Source organism: Dendrobium catenatum, unplaced genomic scaffold (assembly GCF_001605985.2).
Source record: "Dendrobium catenatum unplaced genomic scaffold, ASM160598v2 fragScaff_scaffold_630, whole genome shotgun sequence".
Lineage (NCBI taxonomy): Eukaryota > Viridiplantae > Streptophyta > Magnoliopsida > Asparagales > Orchidaceae > Dendrobium > Dendrobium catenatum.
This window is the reverse complement of record NW_021319092.1, coordinates 209,174-232,267: the sequence shown is the minus strand read 5'-3', so window position 1 is coordinate 232,267 and position 23,094 is coordinate 209,174. Positions and strand designations below refer to the sequence as shown.

The 23,094-nt window shown below is 35.0% G+C and overlaps 1 protein-coding gene across 1 annotated transcript in view; it reads right to left on the bottom strand.

Moving 5' to 3' along the window:
* LOC110112013 (mitochondrial carrier protein MTM1) overlaps positions 1-23,094 on the bottom strand; it is a 60,291-nt gene that overhangs the window by 23,200 nt on the left and 13,997 nt on the right. The gene's annotated exons all lie outside the window — the stretch shown is intronic.

The following is a 23,094-nucleotide window of genomic DNA, read 5'->3' as shown; positions in this document are numbered from 1 at the left end:
TGAGTTGCATATGGATGGCGTATTCTGTGCATACATAATGCGTATAATAAGCGTACTTACTGCGTATTTTTTCAACCAATAGAAATCCCTATTTATCACAAGGAATGAATGTTCAAAGGCAGAGAAACCCAATATTCAACGCTTCCTGACTCTTTTGTTCACGAGACGAAGAATTCCAATCACCTTTGATTCTCCCTATACTACAATGATTGCTAAACCAGTGGAGCATAACACCCACACTCTAGAACCATCAATTGTGTAGCACAAGGGTGTACACAAATACTATGTACCATTGAGAAATTTTTTATAATCATTTTATAACGATGGTAAAATGCGTATTTACATGATTCATACTGAAGGAAAGCATCGAATCAATTAAATTCAAATTTAATAAATTTTTTTAAGAACAAAATAATTTCTGTGATTTGCGTATGGATGGCGTATTCCGTGCGTACATAATGCGTATAATAAGCGTACTTACTGCGTATTTTGCCAACCCATAGAAATCCCTATTTATCACAAGGAATGAATGTTCAAAGACAGAGAAACTCAATATTCAACGCTTCCTGACTCTTTTGTTCACGAGACGAAGAATTCCAATCACCTTTGATTCTCCCTATACTACAATGATTGCTAAACCAATGAAGCATAACACCCACACTCTAGAACCATCAATTGTGTAGCACAAGGGTGTACATAAATACTATGTCTCATTATGAAAATTTTTATAATCATTTTATAATGAGGGTAAAATGAGTATTTACATGATTCATACCGAAGGATTGGATTGAATCAATTAAATTTGAATTAAATAAACTTTTTAAGAAAAAAATAATTACTGTGTTCTGCGTATGGTATGCGTATTCGAGGCGTACCTAATGAGTACCCAAGGCGTACCTAATGAGTACCCAAGGCGTATAGTCTGCGTACTTTGAAAACCAATAGAAATCCTTCTTAATCCCAAGAAATGAATGTTCAATGGTGAGAAACCCAATACTCAACGATTCCTGACTCTTTTATTCACAAGACTAAGCATTCCAAACCACTTTGATTCTCCATATACTTCAATGAATGCTAAGCCAGTGAAGCATAACACCCACACTCTAGAACCATCACTTGTGTAGCACAAGAGTGTACACAAATACTATGTCTCATTATGAAAATTTTTATAATCATTTTATAACAAGGGTAAAATAAGTATTTACACGATTCATACCGAAGGATTGGATCGAATCAATTAAATTTGAATTAAATAAATTTTTTAAGAAAAAAATAATTACTGTGTTCAGCGTATGGTATGCGTATTCAAGGAGTACCTAGTGTGTACCTAAGGCGTATAGTCTGCGTACTTTGAAAACCCATAGAAATCCTTCTTAATCCCAAGGAATGAAGGTTCAATGGTGAGTTGAAATCAAAGAATTTGAGTTGCGTATGGTTTGCGTATGTAATGCGTCTGAAATGTGTTCACAAAGCATATAGAGTGGGTATTTTGCAAAACCAAAGAAAAAATACTTGTGTTGCACAAGGGTGTACACATATACTATGTATTCTTATGTCAATTTTTATAATCATTTTAAAATCCTAAAAGGTGTATTTAGATGATTCATATTGAAGGAATGCATTGAAACAAATAAATTCTAAGTAAATAATTTTTTTAATAAAAAATCAAAGAATTTTCGTTGCGTATGATATGCGTCTGTAATGTGTACACAAAGCGTGTATAATGCGTATTTACTAAATGTAAAGAAAAATATTTTATGAACAGATATTTACAAAAATAATTTACATATATCTGTTATTTACACAAAAATACTATATGAAAAGTTCATTTCAACACTGCACAGAACAATGCATATGAGAATTCTGCCCTATATTTTGGCATTTTTTCCTACCAATCTTTACTGTCTCTCTACTTGGAGTTGTTTAGTCGAATAATATTTTTCATGTATTGGCAGACAAATATTCTGCAATCTGTATTGTTGAACTGAGTTGGCGTCTTCTTGATTGTCTTGAAACTCCATTTGTTGATATTTTCATCAAAAGCTTTTTTGCAATCCCTATATAAGCTTGCAATCTGAACAATATATGGTATAGAATTTCCTTCACTGAAAAAATAATTTCGAAAATTTTCAGCAATATAAGCTTACAATCAAACTCACAATTTTTATAGCAATACTTCTATGCTCTGTTTAAAATTGTGCAATAAGAGGCGCGCCACTGCGCAATTTGACCAAAAAATGCCTCGAGGCTTACGCAATTCCTCACCTAGCAGAGGCGTACGCCTCACCTGGTCTGAGGCGCAATTCTGAGTGAGGCGTACGCCTCACAAAAACAGCCCCACCTACTTAAAATAAATCCTCTTCTTCCCTTCATCCCGCACGGCTTCCCTGTTTTCCGAAAATTTCCTTCTCTGTTCGCAAAACAGACGGCATCCCGCACCCGACCGTCGGCTTCCCTTCCCGCCGCCTCTCCCGTCGGCCTCTCTCCGGCGAAGTTGAAGTGTCCGGTCGCCCTCTAGGAGTACTCCACAATCGATTTTAGGTTTTCATTTTTTTAGTTAAGGGTTAGATTTTTCAAGTGAAAGAAAATCTATGGTTTTTTATTTTTCTGATTTTTTTTTATGTTTTTGAATTTTTGCTTTAGGAAACATGGTTAGAGGCAAAGAAAAGGCGAATACGTCATTGCGGCATGACCCTTCTTGGAAATATAGTGTGCAAGTTGACGTAGGAGGGGGCGAGAAGATGTATGTCTATTTAAAATGCAATTTTTGTAAGAAAGTGGTGAAGGGCGGAGAAGAAGATTCTCTTGAAGACCCATTTAGTGATGGGATATGCTTGCATTTTATATGTTCTTTGTACTTTGGGATTTTTGTTAAAATAATATTTTGTGATTTTGTACTTTGAGACATGATTTTATTGCATCTATTTTCTTACTTTCCACTATTTTTATATATCAATTAGATGCTTTTATTGTAAGATAGAATATTGTTATTATTTATTTGCTAAAACCCTTAATTTCTCATTTACACAATTCTGTGTCTGTGAGGCTTACGCCTCAGACCGCCTCGAGGCTTATGCCTCGCCTCACGGACGAAAACCGCCTCGAGGCTTAATTACGCAATTTTAAACCTTGCTTCTATGCATATGGTTGGGAACAGAATCGTAAAATTCCCACTTTTTCTGATTTCGGTAACCAACCAGAAGGGTCTAGTGCGACCCGTCAATAATTGAATTAAGTATAATGTTGCATGAATGAACAGAACTGTAGTTTACGTGTTCGATAAACAATTTTAAACTTTCATCCATCAACTTGTAATGCTGCAAGAATTAAATATAAGAATAAAATAGTCGAAATATATAATTATATATAAAATAAATTAGTATACTAACCCAATACATTTGTAAGATGTATAGAAATTTATGATACTTGTCTGGTGAAATTTTAGCCTTCTCATTTAATAAAATGGCAAAGGAATCAACATGGTTATTGTCAAGGTAACCGTCGGATAATATTTCGTCCATCCCACGTCTTGAAATTATAACGTTCCCAGCTTCAAATATTGGCATGCTACTGAAATCATTAAACAAAAAATACGCATTAGGTACGCATATAAAACACATTTCCTACGCAATCAGTACGCACAAATGACGCAATCCATACGCACAAATTACGCACATAATACGCAAATAAAATACCTGTCAAGATATTTTTTATGTTCTCCCTGATAAAAAGTTCCTTCTCTTGACTCAACATCTCCAAGTCATTGAAGTTCATTATAGGACTAGCAGAGAAACCCTTTACTATAACATTATCAATATTGATTACTTCTTTTGGTTGTGGAACTTTTTGGGCAGGTTCTTTTTCCAGAGGTTCATTTGGGGATGGTTCTTGGGTAGGTTCTTCTGGTGATTGAACAATTAGGGATGTTTCTACTTGGGAATGAACAATTTGGGTTAGTTCTTCTTGGGGACGCTCTTCTTAGGGATGTTCTTTTTGGGATGGTTCCACTTGATAAGGTTCTTTTGGGGATGGTTCTACTAGAGGAGGTTCTTTGGCAGGTGATGGTACTTGATGGGATGGTTCTACTGGGGGAGGTTCTTTGTGGGATTGAACTTTCTGTGATGGCTCTTCTTGGGGGTGGTGTACCCTTTTCTGCTTCTTGTTTTTCTTTGGGATTGATTTTCTGTTTAATTTCTGCTTTTTGTAAACCCTTTCAGTAGCCTGGGTCATCTCTTGGTCAGCAACCTTGGTCATCTCAACACCATTGATATTCTCTGGGGCGTCGGTCTTTGTGTGTTTAGATGATATCCGAATATTCTTCATTGTATGGGGAATGAATGATGATGAGGGAGCAGATTGCTGATCAGCATTAAGATTGCCTTGAACAATATAATTTTAGAGCTTGTTATCAATAAGATCAACTATTTTCACAATTTGCTCAAAATTCTTGCTCAGCCTAACTTCAAGTTCTTGGAAGAGATTTTTGCAGGTATCCTGGACAAGTTTCATTATTTTCTCTTCCAGAAGAGTTGATTGGGGTTCGTGGGGAGATTTGGGTTCGGGTTGCTAGGGAGATTTAGGTTCGGGTTGCTGGGGAGATTGGAGGGGAGATCATGTTCAGGTGTGTTGAAACGAATGGGAGAATGAGGTCTTGATGGATATTTCTTGATTCCCAGAAGATTAGCTTCTTCAGGGGTAACTCCTTGGAGGTCAACGAAAATCTGTGAAAAATTAATTTGCAAGCAAATTTGTCATCAAATAATTTCATTATTGCGTATCTATACGCATTATGTACGCAAGACATACGCAAAACATATGCAATACATACGCACCCCATACGCACTCCATATGCAATATGTAAGCAATATTTTCACAATATATACTTGTTTTCTCTTTAAATTAACAAATAATTTAGCTGTATTCTCAGTATTATATACTATGTCATCAGCCCATCGAAGGAAACGAGGCCTTCTCTCATGGTACTTCGGGTAATGAATTGAAGTGTGCTCTAGATACCAAACCTGCATAAAATAAAAGTAAATTTTAGCAAATAAATCAATCAAATTAAATGTTAAATTAGAATTATTTTAGCACTCACAATTAACAGAGGCACAAAATCATTGATGTAACCTGCTGGCTTGTTGTTTGAGATCTTCATAAAAACATTATTAAATTCTTCTACCAGGCATTCCCAAATCGACCATGCCCAGTTAAATGATGAAAAATCATCAACATTATTTGATATTGTTTTTAACAACCTTGAGACTTTGAAGTTGCTTTGTTGGAAAAATAAATTTGAACATAAATATATAATAAGAGTTTTCAACATTGTCTCTGGGGCGCTTTTTCTAGTCAACTCAAACATTTCAGCCTTTATATCCTTGGAAGTGATGGTTGAAGTGGGCAAGGTAAGCCATGTAATCACCTCACCTTTGTTAGGAAGATCAGTTAGGAGGGCCACTTCTTCAGCTGTGAAAGGTAAAACATGACCCACTATAATAAAACTTTGCTTTCAAATATTCCACATTGTCATGAGCTGGTAAATCAATGGGGCGTTCTGCTCGAATCCATGAAATTTAAGAAATTGATAGATATTAAGGTTCTTCAATTTTTCTTCAATTTCTGGAGGAATTATCTCGGAGAACGTATCACAGAATGTTCTAAACATGGAAACATAGCAGCGATACGATATAGGACGGACGTAAATCTACGTAAATTAAGAAAATAAAATTAATTACGCATATAAAACGCAATCTATACGCAAACCATACGCATATTATATGCATAGTATACGCATTATATACGCATAATATACGCAAACCATACGCATAGTATACGCATACGGTACGCAAAGAGTACAAAAAATATCAACAGAAATCAATTATTTACGCTAATCGTTTTTCTTTATTGGAAGTTTATTTTTATGATTTAAGATCCAAAGGATTTATTACAAAATGTTAGGGTTTGAGTCTTCAACATATACACGGAAAATAAGTAAAATATACGCAGAATATACACATAATATACAAAGAATATACGCAGAAAGAACGTAAAAGGTGAGATAAATATAATCATTTAATGTTCTCGTTCTCGAAATGATTTTTTTTTTTTGTTTCTTCGGAAAATACGCATTGAATACCAAAGAAATATGGAGTACAGTTTATGTCAATGTAAGAATTAACGTACATTTTTCTTTTACTGGTGAATAATTTCCCTCCATTTGAGCAAAAGAGATTACTGGATGTTTTTGAGAAGAAATTTTTGCAGAAACAAAAACCTCGAAAGAACTGGAGCGAATGGCTGAAACGTGAAAATGTAAAAAATTTCCGCCTTTTTCATCTTTTTACTGTTAAATTCGATGGGCGGGCGGGTGTCTCGAAGTCTGCAGTAAACGGGTCGGGTCTTAACTTTCCACGTAAGCACAACACGCGTAATGTTTTTTTTGGCAACCGAACACACCTCTGTGACCGTACTCCACACAGAATAATTTCTCCACACACACACCCAAAAATAAATTAGAAACAACCATCAAAATGTACTTTTTACATCATCCGTCTATTTGCACTATAATTGCAACTATAAATGAGCATATTACCTTATTCAAGCTTGATCATTTATGATTTTTATCAAGTTCAAGCTATGCTTGAAAATAACCTGAGTTTTAAAGTGTTATTCGTCTATTTATTAGTTTCAGCATTGAGTTTGATCTTTGATCAAGCTTAATTAATTACATTTTTAATGCTAATCATTTAAAAAGATGCCCTAATTACTATACATGATTGAATTTAGATTTTAAAAAAAAATTGGAATAAATCATTTAGATTTTAATAAAAATTAGAATAAATCATAAGATATTAATTAAGTTGTTTGATGAATTTTAAACATTAATTAAAAATATTTAAATCATCACATTTAACTGTTTATTTGATCTTTTCATCATATATACGTATAAATATATACCTCTTTATATGTCTAATTTTTAAAATGTATGTGATATAGGAAATAGGAAAATTGATACAATAATAAAATAAGTCATTAAATAAACAACTAAAACAAAATGAAATGAGCAATTCATCGTGTTCTTAGCGAGATATCAAAAAACAAGAATGTTCATAAACATAAATGTACAAATGAATTGAAGTTCAAGCTTGTTCATTTATATGATGAGTTTTTAAAATTTTATTAAGCTTGTTTATGTAAATCATAATCTCCTCAAAAACTAAAAGTTTCTTGGTTACAAGTACAACAAAGCGTAGGAATTGGATCACCTAGACAAAATCAAGAGTTATACAATAGTGGAGCAATCATAATTTAATATCCATGAATTGAATTTTGAATGTGAAAATTATGAACAATATCAAGAGTGATGATCAAGTCTATACCAATTTATGTGGATAAAATGAGACAAGAAATAAATGTACCAAAATTAAAAAAAAAAAGTAGGCTCATAATAGTACAAAGACAAAACTTCCATTGGAATTAGATAGTCACATTTATAAGAGAAACTAAAAGGAATCATACATCTACCTTAAACTCACGAGATTAAAATAAGAAAAACTTTATTCAAGCCCAAAGTTTTCATGTCAGCTAGTACTATCAACGAACGTGACCTAACATGATAGACAAAATATTTAATTCATGGCAAGCTAGTGTCAAACGACTTAAAATGGCCCACAATTATCTGATTTTGACACTGAAAAAAAATTATACATAATATGAGCTTTTCATAAAAAAGGAATCAAATAGCTAATTATTATTTCCAAGTTAGCCCATACTCAACCGAACACGATCCAATTTTCCGAGCCCCGTAACTTACCCGAATCTTACACAAGTTGAACCAAACTTATATTTTTTTTAGTGGAGTTCTAGTCAAGTTTTCATGTTAGATTCAATATGGACAACTTAGAAATCCCACTTCCTCATGCTAGAAACCACAAAACATGAAATTAAGAGAGAACAAACCATAACAACAAAAAAAAGCAACAACAAAGAGAAGTCCTAGCCTTCACAAACAACAATTGTAGAAGACAAAGAGAACAAAGACTGAAAATCTCAAATAATAATCCAAATTCATAAACAAAATCCAAAAGGTAATGCCAACAACATTGCCTAAAGAAAAATTTCAAGAGGATTAAACCAAAAACCACCACCCAAGCCCCAAATTAACCTTTAAGAGTAATCTATCACAAATAAAATACATCAAAAGTTTCTCAACTGATGATTCCATTTGCATGAAAAAAAAAATTTCTTTTCAATCTGTGTGGTCTTTTAAAAGGCCTAAAATTAAATATATGTTGTTAATGTTGACCACAAATATTTTTTTTAATGTTGGCCACATAAACCTAAGCAACTCCAATGTGGCATATTTGTAACTTAATGATAACAAACCCTGTGTGTTATGTCATCTAATAGTTTGCTAAGTCTTTCTACAGGTAGTTCATCACAATAGCAATAATGATGATAATGATAATATCTACTAGACTAGCTTGGATCCTTAATTAGTTGGAGATTGACTCAAGTGGATCTATCAAATGTCATTATAGTGCAATGTGTGCGTTTAGGATTATTATAAATTATTTGAGGTAGCTTCTACTCAGAATTTCAAGGGGATATAAGTAAATTAACTAAAACGTGCAAAAACATTTTTAAATATGAATATATCAAAAAATATATATTCAAAATTAGGCGTATTTATATTAAATTGATCAAAAGAAACATTGCAAAATGTTAAAATATAATTCATTATTCAATACAATATACAATTGTAATTTCTTTAGTTGTTGTACATAGCCATTGTAAATTTATTTGCAGAATAATTTTTGTTGTCGAAGTCAAAACTTAAGTAGCATTTGCCATGGTTTTCATATAATCCAATCATACATATAATTCATAAATCAATGTACAATCAAAACAAAGTTCATTTGAGCTTAAACTGATCATAGTATGCAATTGATGATCATATATATAATACTAGAATTCTGGCATAATGACCAATTTGCTTAAAATGGCATTTTGTAGAGAGTTTTATCCTTCATGCTTTCTTATAATTACCCTTATTTATTAATTTTAAGTACAAAGAATGAAAGTAATGTTTTGAGCTAAAATTGTGATATTATTTTGCAGAAGGTTTTAAGCATTCACCAACAAAATTCTCCTATATTATTGGGAAAAGTTCTAGCAATCAAGTTTATAAGAGATTGTACAGTGTTTAGATTGTTTTGTGATAGCGCTAATTACAAAATGTTGGAACACTTTGGAAGAAGATATCTCTTGCAATGGAGAGCTAGTTTCCTAGCCCATGAATAATAGTTATTTGGTTTGCACTCGCCTGTTAAATAGAATGTACATGTTATGAAGGTTCCTCAACTAGTTCAAGGAGTGAAGGAGTTTGACTTCTGGTAACAAGTGATTAGTGGGATCCTAAGTTAAGAGGAAGAATTAAGGGAGTATGTAGGCTGGTTGGGTGACAAACCATTTAATAGTTCTTTTGTCCATTTTCTTTATCGTTAGTTTCAAATTCAACATATAATTAATTATTTTGTATGCTTGAACAGTTATTGTGTGATTCATATGTTAATATGCTTACGCCATTGTGATTGAGTAGATCTAATTATTTAAGCTTCAAAGTTGATTGCACTCTCTTAACATTGGTTTATTCACCTCAACAATTATAGAGGTATTAAGTTAATGTGTCATACTTTAAAATTATGGGAGCGAGTTTTATAGAGCATAGGTTGCGGCGTGATACTAATGTTTCTCAAAATCAATTCGGATTCATGCCGGGTAGCTCGACTATGGAAGCCATACATTTATTAAGAGGTTTGATGGAAAAATATAGAGGAAATAAGGAGGATCTACATATGATATTTATTGATTTAGAAAAAGCATATGATAAAGTTCCAAGAGAAGTGCTATGGAGAGTTCTTGATAAGAAAGGAGTCAATAATGCTTATATTCAAATCATTAAAGATATGTATGCAGGAGCTATTACTTGTGTTCAAACACAAGGTGGTTTGACCAAGTATTTCCCTATTTCGGTTGGGTTACATCAAGGATCAGCCTTAAGCCCATATCTTTTTGCTTTAGTCATGGATGTTCTCACTATACATTTGCAAGATGATGTACCTTGGTGTATGCTTTTTGCTGATGATATTCTTCTTGTTGATAAGACTAGAGAGGGAGTTGAAGGTAAACTTGAATTATGGAGGTCAACCTTAGAGTCTAAAGGTTTTCGCTTGAGTAGATCTAAAACGGAATATATGGAGTGTAATTTTAGTAGTAATAGTCCTAGTGAGGGGATTGTGACTTTGGGCGATCAAGTCATTAATAAGAGTACACGTTTTAGATATCTTGGATCTATTGTTCAGAGTGATGGTGAAATAGATGGGGATATTATCAGCAGAATTCAAGTTGGATGGTTGAAGTGGCGGAATGCATCGGGCTTGTTATGTGATAGAAATGTACCCCTCAAACTTAAGGGAAAATTCTATAAGATGGTAGTGAGGCCTGCAATGCTTTATGGTGCCGAATGTTGGCCATTAAAAGAGAAGCATAATACTAAGTTAAGTGTGGCAGAGATGAGGATGCTCAAGTGGACGAGTGACTTTACCCTTAGAGATAGGATACGAAATGAGCATATACGTGAAAAGGTTGGAGTAGCTCCAATAGAAGATAAGATTAGAGAGAGTCGCCTTAGATGGTTTGGTCACATAAAAAGGCGGCCTTCCGACGACCCAGTTAAGAGAGTAGAGGTATTAGATTTGACTTGTGTTAAGAAAGGTAGGGGTAGACCTAAAAAGACTTGGTTAGAAAATATTAGGAATGACCTTTCTTTATTAGATTTAAATGAGAATTTGACTTTTAATAGGACACAATGGAGAAAAAGGATTCATGTAGCCGACCCCACGTAGTGGGATAAAGGCTTGATGATGTTGTTGTTGTTGAACATTTGTTGCACTGATTTAGTGTTTGATTCAATAGTTAAAAAGTTTGTGCAATAGTGTTAATCCATTTACATTGAGCAAGCTTCTTTCAACACTCCAAGATTAGACTAATACTATACTCAACATCAATGCATACGTGTAATTAGACTACTGCACGTACAGGTTTTTACTTGATTACAAGCCTGTGTGATTACTCAATTAAGAATAAAAGTATTGATCGCTCACTTAGTAACTTATAATATCTAATATAACTCTTAAATACTTATTGTGTATTTATTTATGTTGAATAATCAATTCATTGATTAGTTATTGAATTTTGTGTGCATGATTGTGAATGTTTTGAATTTGGAAGAATTGTAAACCCCCGGACGGAAAAATTTAAACCCCCCGGCCCCCCCCCCCCCAGTATGCCTGGACTCTAAAATTGATGATATTAAAAGTATACAAGTGGGCCTCCAGTGAATTTATATCTATATATCAAATCACTTTGAACTTTTCACCAACATGAGAAATGATAAATTATTATTAAAATTGATTTGAAAATAAGTTTCATAGCATAATTTGGTGTGATCTTAAATTTAACACTATATAAGATGACAGGTAAAAATAAATTTGGAGGATGGTCACTCTCTTCCTATAAGGAATAAAAAACATAGCATAAAAAAACAACAGAATGATCAAACAATGAAGTATCACCAACCTCGAACTACTAATAATTTTCATATCATGGATAATAATTTGGTGTGATCTTAAAATTGATCACTATATAAGATGGTAGACAAAAATAAATTTGGAAGATGGTCATTCTCTTCATATAAGGAAAAAAATACATCTCATAAATATCCTCAAGTATTACCAAAAAAGAGTACTGTAGGCTGTTGAAAGAGGCTCCTAGTTGATAAAAAAAGAGTACTTTTGACATAATTATTAGCTGCAATGAGTTAGAAGGGTCCTTATAATTATCAAAAAAGAGTACTTTTGATAACATAATTAACTACAGTTAGTCAAGAGGGTTTTCTCAGGATCTTTTCTTTTCTTTCTTTTTGGAAGGGTTTACATATAAATAAAGGATTTATGATTTTATAGGAGCGGGCCTACTTAAACCCCCCTTTTCTTAGATAGTTTCTCAGTTTTTATTGAGTTTGATTTCAGGTTTTATGAGCTTAAGGAAGGTTTTCCCTGTTAGGAAAGGTGTAGAATAGAGGTGTTCAAGTGAAGTCCGGGATTCTACCAAAGACGACACAACTCAAAAAACCACCGACTGTGGCTGTCCACAATGGATGAAAGCAGTCTCTAGCGTCAGAAATATCTGCTGGAAACAACAAAGTATTATAGTTCTCTTTAATCTTGCAGGTTCTTGCACCGCTTTGGGCCTAGGAATTCTAGAAGAAAGACAGGCAAGTAGCTTATTTATGGGATATGAAGAAGAAGATGTTGGAAATCCACAACCAATCGACAGCTTCATGGGAGAAAGGTCTAGAAGGAAATAATATGAATTCTGAATTTTGTAAGGACAAAGACGAGGTGGAAATCATAGAGAGAGAAGGGAATAACCCCATCTAGAGCCTTTCCAGAGAGAGGATAGAGGAGGTAGGCTTGGGGAAAGGCAAAGGTATGGAAGGCAGGAGGAAAGGGGTGCTGATTGAGAATGCCGGGAGGGATATTATGGCCTCCAAGGTATGAAAGTTGAAGGAAGGAGAGAGGAATTCGAAGGGGATTTGGGTTATGACAGGGCAAGGAAAAACAGGGAGACATGGGGAAGGCCAAGCACTTGGGAGAGGGGAAGCTATGTTGGAATAAGGGGAAACGGGGGAGATCAGAAGGTGAGGAAGATGAAGATGCCCATATTCGAAGGGGAGGATGCATATTGGAGTATTTATAAGGTGGAGAGTATTTCACCGTAAATGGGTTGACGTATGAGGAGAAATTGGCAGCAACAGGCCTATGTCTAGAGGGGAAGGCCCATGGTACCAATGGCGGACCAGAGGAGGCCTATAAGGAGCTGAAGAGAATTCAATGACTGTTTATCAGAACGTTTCTAAACTAACGAGGGAGGAGACTTCTATGAGCAGTTTTGTGCATTGGTGCAGGATGGATCAGTGGCAGACTATCGGAAGCGGTTTGAGCACCTGGCCAGTCGGGTGGAGCGATTATTAAAGTCTGCTTTGAAGGGGAACTTCATGAAGGGGCTTAAGGCAGAAATCTGAGCGGCTGTGAAAGTCATGATGCTTTGTGACTTGGGAGAGGCCATGAAATTTGCCCAATTGGTGGAAAATCAGAAGAATTTAGAGAGGGAAGCTAGGAGTGGCAGCTCAGGAGGCACTTACAGGATGACGACTACTCATTTAGCACCCAAGGGTCCGACATCAGGAGAATTTCATGAGACCACCGGAGAGAAGCCAGTAGGAGGGAGTGGGAAAAATTTTAAGAGGCTGACAGAGAAGGAGATACAAGAGAAGAGGGCAAAGGGGTTATATTTCCGGTGTGACTAGAAGTATACTCCAGCGCACAGGCGTGGGGATCAAACTCTTCAGGTTCTCACCATCTGTGATGACGAGGAAACTGAGAAGGGAGGTGAGAGAGATGAATGACAAGCTGCATCTAGATGTGGCATAGGTCTCCCTGAATTCAGTAATAGGATTCACTTTGAATCATATGATGAACGTGATGGGGGAAATAGCATGCATGGAGGGGTAGTATTGATTGACAGTGGGCTACCCATAATTTCATTTCCACTCAAGTCGTTAATTAACTATGAGTGAAATTTGTGGACACCGATTATTATGGGGTGATGATCGGTACATCGAAGGTAGAGAAAGGCCAAGGGATCTATAGAGGAGTAGTGTTTACCATCCAGGAGATTCAGGTAAGGGAGGACTTTCTCCCACTAGAGTTAGAAAGTACTGATATCATCCTAGGAGTGAAGTGGTTGCAAACCTTGAGGGAAACCAAGGACAATTGAGGAGCACTCACGATGGAATTAATGGTGGATGAGAGAAGGGTGGTTAAAAGGGGAGATGCAGGGCTATCCAAAGTCATAGTATCACTTAAGATCATGGTTAGAAGCATACAAGAGGTGGGGAAGATTATCTGGTGGGACTCAAGTTGGATGTGATCAAGATGGAGGGAGGGGATGTTTCTGTTTCAGTGCAGCCCTTGATTCAGCAATTGGGTAAGGTTTTTCAACCACCTCAAGGATAGTTGTCTCCACGGGAACACGACCATATCTCCACCTTGAGGACAAGGTGGATTTTTTGGAGGAGAGTATTGTTAGACCAGTCCATTGGTCGGGTCTAACTAGTCCAGCCTGTCCTCGCGGGACTAACCTAGGCGTGAATGAGGCAAAATTTCTCCGCCTCCTGCTCTAGCCGCAAGATACACGAGAGCCGATTTGTAAGGATTTTTTAAGGAGTTAGGAGGGAAACTTGAATGTAGGGACCGTTTAGAGATTTTCATTTGAATTGTATGCATTAAATAGTTTGTTTTCCTAGGGTTAGGGCATCTTGAATTCGGCTGATTTTGGGATCTCTTAGGTTCATGTTTTGGGCTCTAGATTCAGCTAGAGATTGGGAGAGATCGATCCTCCTCTCGAATAGAGGATCACTTAAATCTTGTTGTTTTCTTCCGATCTATTTGATTCTTTCAATAAAATTAATGTTTTCCTGATTTTCTTTTGGTGTTTGGAAGAGTTTCTCGCTGATTTTCTAAAATTGATAGGATTTCCTTGAAATCTTCAAGTGTTTCCTATCACATTATCCTTAATGGAGGAAGAAGTGAGAATCTTTCTCTACCAAGATCAAAAAAATTGAACCTTCCCATGCAAAATATCCCGTCTTATGTGATTTTATGTCTACAAAAGGAAAAAGAAATTGAAGTAGCGCAATGATATTTAATGCAATTTATATGTACAATAAACTTCAATACAAGTGAAATACAATAAGCGTGATATCTATCATGCTTATTAATTACAGGCGCAAAACAGTGTTATTCCGATGGATGCTTATCTATGTTGCACCGATACGGATACGGCGACACGGATACAACACGATACGGATACGAGACATGTCAATTCTTAAAAATACAGGATACGGGTATGGAGCGGACACGGCATCATAATTTATAAATCATACATAAAAATTAAGAAAGCAATCAAAGCATAATATTTGAAATTACAAAAAAAAATGGCAACAACATCATTTGTATCCTTGTAGCTTATAATATCAAAATATAAGTAAGCATTAAATGCCTAGTACAACAACAAAAGCATAAACATAAATTGTCTAGCACATAAAGTTTCAACTATTCAATAGAAGGAATGATATGATTAGCTTCTTCAGTGGTTTGTCTTTGAACTTCTATATCATCTTCAATAAATATCGTAGCTTTTAATTCAGGCTCATCAAGTGAAAGAATAGTAATTTCTAATATTCTCATATCATCAAGAGACTCAAATCCATCTCGGAAATGAGAGAACTTTGCTAGCAGCCGCGGAAGTAAATACGACGCATCTTTTTTTTTTATTTCTTTTTGTTTTTCAACGGACACGTGTATCGGATACGCGTGTCCGTTTGAAATTAAATAGTATTTTAATTGGATACATCTTTGGAGTATCCGACAAGTATCGGTAGAGAATCGGAGGCGTATCCGTGTATCGGTGTATCGGATACAGCACGCCTTCATAAATAGGTGTATCGGTGCAACATAGATGCTTATTAATTACAGATGAAGAAACTAGAAAAACAATAGGCATGATATCTATGATGGTTACAAAAACACCTATAAATTGTAATGCAATGGCAAAAAGGTAATGCTTATGCCACTGAATGATGGAATTAAAGAAGCTGGAAACAACTTCGTGGTCTCCAAGTCCATGTTCATGAGCCATTCAAGACTCAAACCCCACCAATGGCATGACTGTTATAGAAAAAACTAAAGAGGAATAGGTGCCAAATGAGACCCAACCCTTGTTGTAACAATACCAAGATGTATTTCCTATAAAGAATAAGCATATTAATTGGGCAGAAATTTTTTTCAACCCTGCAATACTCTTTTGAAGCACAAATTGAGTTTCCAAAATAGAACGGTTAAAGCCAGCCCATAGAGAAATATATCTTCTCAATACTCTTTAGTCGAAGTTGGTTGGATTCAATATGATCAAAAGAACTTTATCACGACAATTAAGATTTTGCAAGTGGCAACAATGGCAAAAATATCATAAAAAACATTGAAAAAAAATGCTTACAAGTGATTTGTCAAGGGTCGCTACACATCTACCACCTTAAACAATGAGGAACTTTTACCCTACTATGATAATATATATATATATAAGATATCAAGGAGAAGTCCCCTTCAACCCAAGGAGAATGGCAGTTAATAATTACAATTAGGCTTAAGGGTCCTTATGATTATATTTTTTTAATTAGGATGTTTTCTTTTCTTTCTTTTTGGAGGGGTCGATTTGTAAGGGGGTATAACCTTAATAAGTGATGGCCCATTTAAACTCCCTTTCACTTAAATAGTTCTTAACATTTTTAAAGTTCATTTTATAGTTTCCTAAGCTTAGGGAAGGATTTCCCTATTTTAGAGAGGTTTAAAGGGTGTTATTCATAGTGATCATAGTGGAGTCTGAAATATTACCAGAATTTTCAAAACAACTATGTAGGCAACAACAATATCTAGCATCTAGAATATCACCTGGCAGCAACAGCTGAGGAGGATTTTCTTTGCGTGGGAGGAAGGGAGTACATGCACAAAAGACGGGGTTTGGAGGCCAGCTATCTGCACCTTCCAACAAACCTAGCAGTCCAGTTGGAGTAGAGAACAACAGCAATAATTCAAATAAATCGAAAGCCTTTAGCTAAGGGCTCGAGGCATTAAGAGATGTCGAGAGAAGAGGCAGGATAACTAGACAGCTACAACAATATTTTCCAAATTGGATTGCATACAACAAAGCTTGCTTAAAAAGAAAAGACTTCCAAGAACCAATTAGTACAGTCAAGCGATTTGGAGCTGGAATAACTCTTACTGCATGAATTCATTAGAGAAGCAAGGTTCTTCTTTTTTTTTTTTTTGAGAAAATGCCAATAGCATTAGATAAAATAAAAAATAATTACAACCTAATGGATTTTATCCAATCCAACACATTTCTCCTTTAACAACCTTACAAATGAAGGAGGAATATCACTACTAGAAAAGGCATTCCAAATAAAATTACTAAATAAAATAAAGTTAGCATAAAGGTCTGCTAACTTATTACAATTTCTATTAGTAAAACTAAAAATGACTTGCTCCAAATCCTTTAGAAAAGAGAGTTGACTATCCAACAATTGCTTTGACGAAGCTTTCAGATCTTTAAAGGATCTCTGAATAGAATTTATAACATTAAAGTTGTCTCCTTCAATGATTAACCCTTTAGCTTCAAGCATCCAGTTTTGAATAAACCATTCCAACGAAAGAATGGCCATAAGCTCCACTTGAGCTATATCCCAATGAAAACTCTTAACACCAAATGCCATTAAGAACCTCCCTTTATGATCTCTAAAGATCCCACCAATACCAGCACTATTGGACTTTAAGAGGGAAGCATCAATGTTAACTTTTATCCACTCGGGTGGAGGAGGATGCCAAGAAGAAGAAGGCAGCTGAATGAACTGGTTAGCATCCCAGTTGTCCGAATGAATATAAGTAAAAGACGAAACCAAAGCTAGATACAAAGCATTTGTTGCAATCATTGTCACTCCATCTTCTTTAACTCCATGTACAAGTTTGCTTCTACTTTTCCAACAAAGTCCAAGAAAGAAAAACGGTTGAGCAATAAAGATTTCCCATAAAAGGATTATTGTATGTCAATCCTTTCAACTTATTGATACATTCAAAAAATGAATATAAAGTAGGAACTTGAAAGCCCCATTTATTGAGAAGCTTAATTACAAGAATTAGAATAGAACAAACAACCGCAACATGGCTTTCATCTTCAATCAATCTGCATCCCCTTGGACAGTTTGACTAATCGGAAATCCTTCTATAGTTTAAAAAAGCAAATGTATGTAAGGCATTTGAAAACAACCTCCACTAGAAAAGATCCACACGAGCTTGAAGCTTCAACTTTCGAATCCATTTCCAAATGACCTCTTCACCCAATAACTCAGCCATATTATCTGAAATAATTCCAGCAATTGTTTTCCCCACCATCTTGGATTTCAACTCCAATCGATCTTGAATCAAACCAGGTTTTATAGGAACTTGACAAATTAAGTCAACTAAATGCTTACCAAAACATACATTTAATTTGGAGATATCCCACTTACCATTTGTGATAAAGCATTCAACTTTATTACCAAACTCATCCAAATCAACCACAAAGGTTGGCCACCTAATCAAGTTCCTATCCAGAATCCACACGTCATTAAGAGTTTTGATAGACTTTCCATTAGCAACTTCCCATCTAACAATGGGATGCAAAGAGTTTGCTCCATCCAAAATAATCCTCCATGTACTTGAAATACCTTTCTTAATTTGCGCCTCCCAAAGATCATTCCCATATTTAGCCTTCAAACTCCGATTAAGAAGAGATCCCAGATTATCAATAAAATTCTATGCAAACTTGGCACGAATAGGACCTACCTTGGAGAAGCAAGGTTCTTGAAGCTAGGCATTATTATAAAAGGTTCTTACGAGTTTTTTTAAATTAACTTTTCTTCACTATCTTGTAGCCGCAATCAGTTACATAAGAGCAAGATGTTGTTTAGTCTTATTACAGCTTCATTGTAAGTGTTCTCGTGCTTAATCTCCTTATTGACTTTCAAAGAACAAATTAATATGTTGATAAACACAATAAAAAATTGTGCCCATATTTATATTCTTGGTTCAAGGTTTTTTTCTGGGTACAAGCTTCGTGGCTAATTAGCCCATCAAATTTCGGGAGTACTCATAGTTAAAGATGAGGATCTAGTTTAAATTTTAGAAATGCATTCCCATATCATGATTTAACCAGCTGTTCAATTTTATGGATATGATTAATTCTCACCTTTGTTCTTTTATGTTATATATGGATAGCAGTAAATATAATCAAGATCTCATAATCCCATGATTTCATTGTGTAAAATCAACCTATGGAACTTAACCTAAATAGTTAGAAGATTTTGTATTTGTGTGATATTAGACTTACGAAGTGTTATTAGGAACCATCCATAGGTTTTTTCATCTAAGGTGACCCCAAAAAAGAAGGCTAGAATGTCAACGATACAAATTTCACGATAAACAATGACTAAAAGAGGCATTTCTACTATATGATATTAAGCATGTATCTTAGAGGATTGGAAACATATGCCCATTATGGACTTATTAGGACTTTGAAGGTATAGCAAATACATGGTTCAAGGGCTAAATTTAGGCATAAACATCCAATTCAAAGGCAATTACCTAATCCTTGCTAGCCTAAAGGCTATAAAAAAGGCCAACATGATCATCGTGATATGATATAAACTCCTTTGTGAAACTTAAAATGTCATTAATTTTAGCAACCTAAAATATTTAATTTAAAGAGCAAAGGAAAGGCAACTAATAGAACAAAGAAATCATTTATAGAATTTTGATACTTCATGTTTTCTTAAATTTTTCATGACAAATATTCATTTTTAAGTTCACCTAGAAAGGAGTTAGTACCCATTTGATTGGGAGTTGAGTGAAAGAATTGGCGCTAATTTTTTGCACTCCTAGTGTGTTTGTACCATTGTTGCATATGAGAACTTTAGAAACTCAATTCACTTGTTGATGCAACTGTGAAGTAGACTCTATTAGATCTTGATTTTGCCAAGAACAATTTAGGTAAAATTACTCTTTTAAGTTTAAACCTAATAAATCCTCAAAAATTGCCTTCATTTGATGCTTAAGGATCCCACGCCCAAGATAATTTGAATTATTGGTGTGACTTAAGGACATAGTTTGCATCGTCTAATTTAAAACCAAGTGGTCCAAGTCCTCAACAAAATCACCAACTCCCTTAGGTTAAAATACAATGTTAACATATTTTTTTTGGAAGGTTGTTGACCACAAAACAAGACAAAGTCGCCTCCAAATGTAAGGGTCTTCTTCAAGCATTCCCACATTTTATCACCATTATTTATTCTTGCTTTACATTTTACCCATTTTTAAAGATTTTAGGGCATTTATAATTTTTTTAGCAAGGGTTTTGTATTTCAAATTAAGCAAAAATAACTAGAAGAAATTTGGAGTCAAAAGAAAGTTTTTATAATTTTATATGCCCTAAAACGATCACTAGGCTCTATAGTTTTTTTGTTATAGATCATTTCAATATTTATAATTGCAACTATTTATTGGCCTTTCTACAAAATTTATGAAGGTCAACATGTAGTTGATGTGGAACTACCTCTAACATATCACATTGAATAAAGGCCACAACACATAGGTTCATTGTTGATGTGGCATGCCATGTGGGGTTGTGAACCCAATTTGTTGATGTGTCACAGATAAGAAATGTTATATGGCAATTACATGGCTCAAGGAGAGACCGACACCATTAAACAAAGTTTGATTATCATGCCAAACTAATCACTATAACCGGATTTCTGATTGGTCTATATAACATTAGTCACATTATTTTAGTTTGACCTTTGACTGAGTCATTTTCTTACATGTGGTACATACACATCCAAAAATATAATTATAAAAGCTCAGGCTCTTTGCCTTCACGGTTGGGGGTGGGATGCCATATGCATTGAAAAAATTGCGTAAATATAGCTTACATATGCCAAAAAATATTGTATATATGGCAGAGTTCTCTGTTAGTTAGTTTATGTGGTAGTTATATATGTTGGGAGTACGTTAACATATGAAAGAGCTCTCTAGTTTAGCACATTTTGTATGCTGTGACACCATTTTGTTTTCTTCCAATGCCATAAGGAACTGAGTAGGAGCTGCTACTAATTTCTCAAGTATGCCAATTATTCAATTTTCGGCTGCATCTCATAGGCAATAAGGAGTTCTAGTATAAGTCCATCATGATAAGTGTTAGATCATACTGATTGGATTTTATTAATAATAAATTAGTAAAATTTTCGTCCAAATTCTGACAGCAACAAGCATTTTGGTAACATTTATGCACACCACCCATGGTGCAAAATGAAGTTTTTCCATGTCTCATGATTTATCAAAAATGTGGGCTCTTTTATGTAGCACCATGCTAGCAATTGACAGAGAATGCTGGTAGGGTCCACCGCCCACACCAAAAAAGATGGTCACAAATAGAATGTCAAGCACCTAACCTCTTGCCATGCTAAAAAAGGCAAGCCCGAGTGATGTGTGAACCACTTAAGCATTACCCACATCAAAAGAAGACGAGTAAAAGTGGCATCACAAACCTAGGCTCTATCAGAACTGAAGGTGTTAAATTCAGAGAATTGGAAAGGAAAAAAGGATTGATTTTATTGCATAAAGCTCTCCCTGTTTATAGATCTATACAAGATATCTTAATAAGGAAACAACTAATAACAGAATAATGAATAATTGTACTAATATAATCCTTCATAAATCAACCACCCAAATATGGAAGGAGATTGGCGTGATCCAGGTGACCTCCCATGGATCCCCATGCTAGTCAGGGGATCAAGGAAATGGATAGCTGGGATGGCGGGAACAATATTTGACACTCCCCCTCAAACTGAGTAATACAAATCTGTCATTCCTAACATGGTAATCAGTTCCAGAAAGGTAGAGTTATCAAGTCCCTTAGTAAGAATGTCTGCAAGCTGATCTTTTGATAACACATGATAAATACAGATAATTCCACTGTCCAATTTTTCCTTTATAAAATATTAATCAACTTCTATGTTCTTGGTCCTGTTATGTTGAAGTAGATTATGATCTATGAAGATTGCTATTAGGATTCTATTTTAGGAAATGTTTCAAAATTCAAATTTGATTTGAATAATTGAAATTAAAAAGCTTTCTCAAAAAAGATTAAGTAAGAAAAGAAAGTAATGATGAGGAATTTGAAAATTTTGAGGCAAGGGGGAAGGGAGAGGCCGGCGGCTAGGCTAGGGTTTGGGTGGAGTTCGGGTAGCTTGGGGATATGGGAATGAGTTGTAAGAAAGTAGGAAGGATGGGGGAAGGTTGGGTGTGAGCTTGGCAGAGAGGTAGGATGGCGTTAGGATGGCCGGCGGTGGAGGGATTTTTGGATGGGCCGTGGGGTGAAAGGGAAGGGAGGGAAAAAGAGGAAGAACAAAGAAGAGAATAGCCATGAACCCGAACTCTTCCAAGGTTGGTGGGTGATCCGCTTCCCTCTCCTAGGGATCTCTCTCCAAGACTCTCAAGCTCTCACAAGAACTCAATTTGCAGGAATTTGATTATAATTCATTAATTAACTTCAAAAGAAACAAATGGGGCTTATATATAGCCTCGTACAATGAAACGGAAATATATGTGTGGCGACATACACCGCATGCAACACATGTATGCCATGGTGCTTGTTTTGAGTTATGGGATTAATGATTTGCACTTCTTGACCACAAGAAGGGCACCTTGATCCAAATGGTGAATGTAAACCACAGCCACTTTACAATGCCAATCACTTCTAAGGATTGAAGATAATCATGAGGAGTTGCGGATGTTAGACTCATGGAACTTTGAGGATGCCAACAACCAAATGGGCATTAAATTTTCAAGTTAAAGTGGGTTGAATGAAGGATATTTTAGCCAAAAAGCTGACCACATATTACATAAAATGGGTTTGATAAAGATAAGCATGATCTGCTTCCAACCCAAAACATGGTGGATTAATAAAAGTCAATTCATGGTTGACCATCAAACCTCAAAATTTGCTTTACCAAACCAGTAAGGGCTTAGAAAAAAAAAAGTATCAAATTCAATAAACAAACATTGAAAAAATCTAAGAAATAATCAGCTACAAAAAAAATGGAGGAATGTGTGATTTAAACAACAGATAAATCATCTTAGGAGATAGGAAGAAGAAAAAACAATAATTTAGCTCAAAGTAAATTTTTCTATATGTCAACTTCCATTTAAAATTTACCAGAAATTTTATTTGCAGCAATAGTTTCATGTCAAACATTCAAACCTAATTTGAAAACAAAAGTAAAAAAGAAAAGTTCTCTCTCCATGTACATCAAAAAAA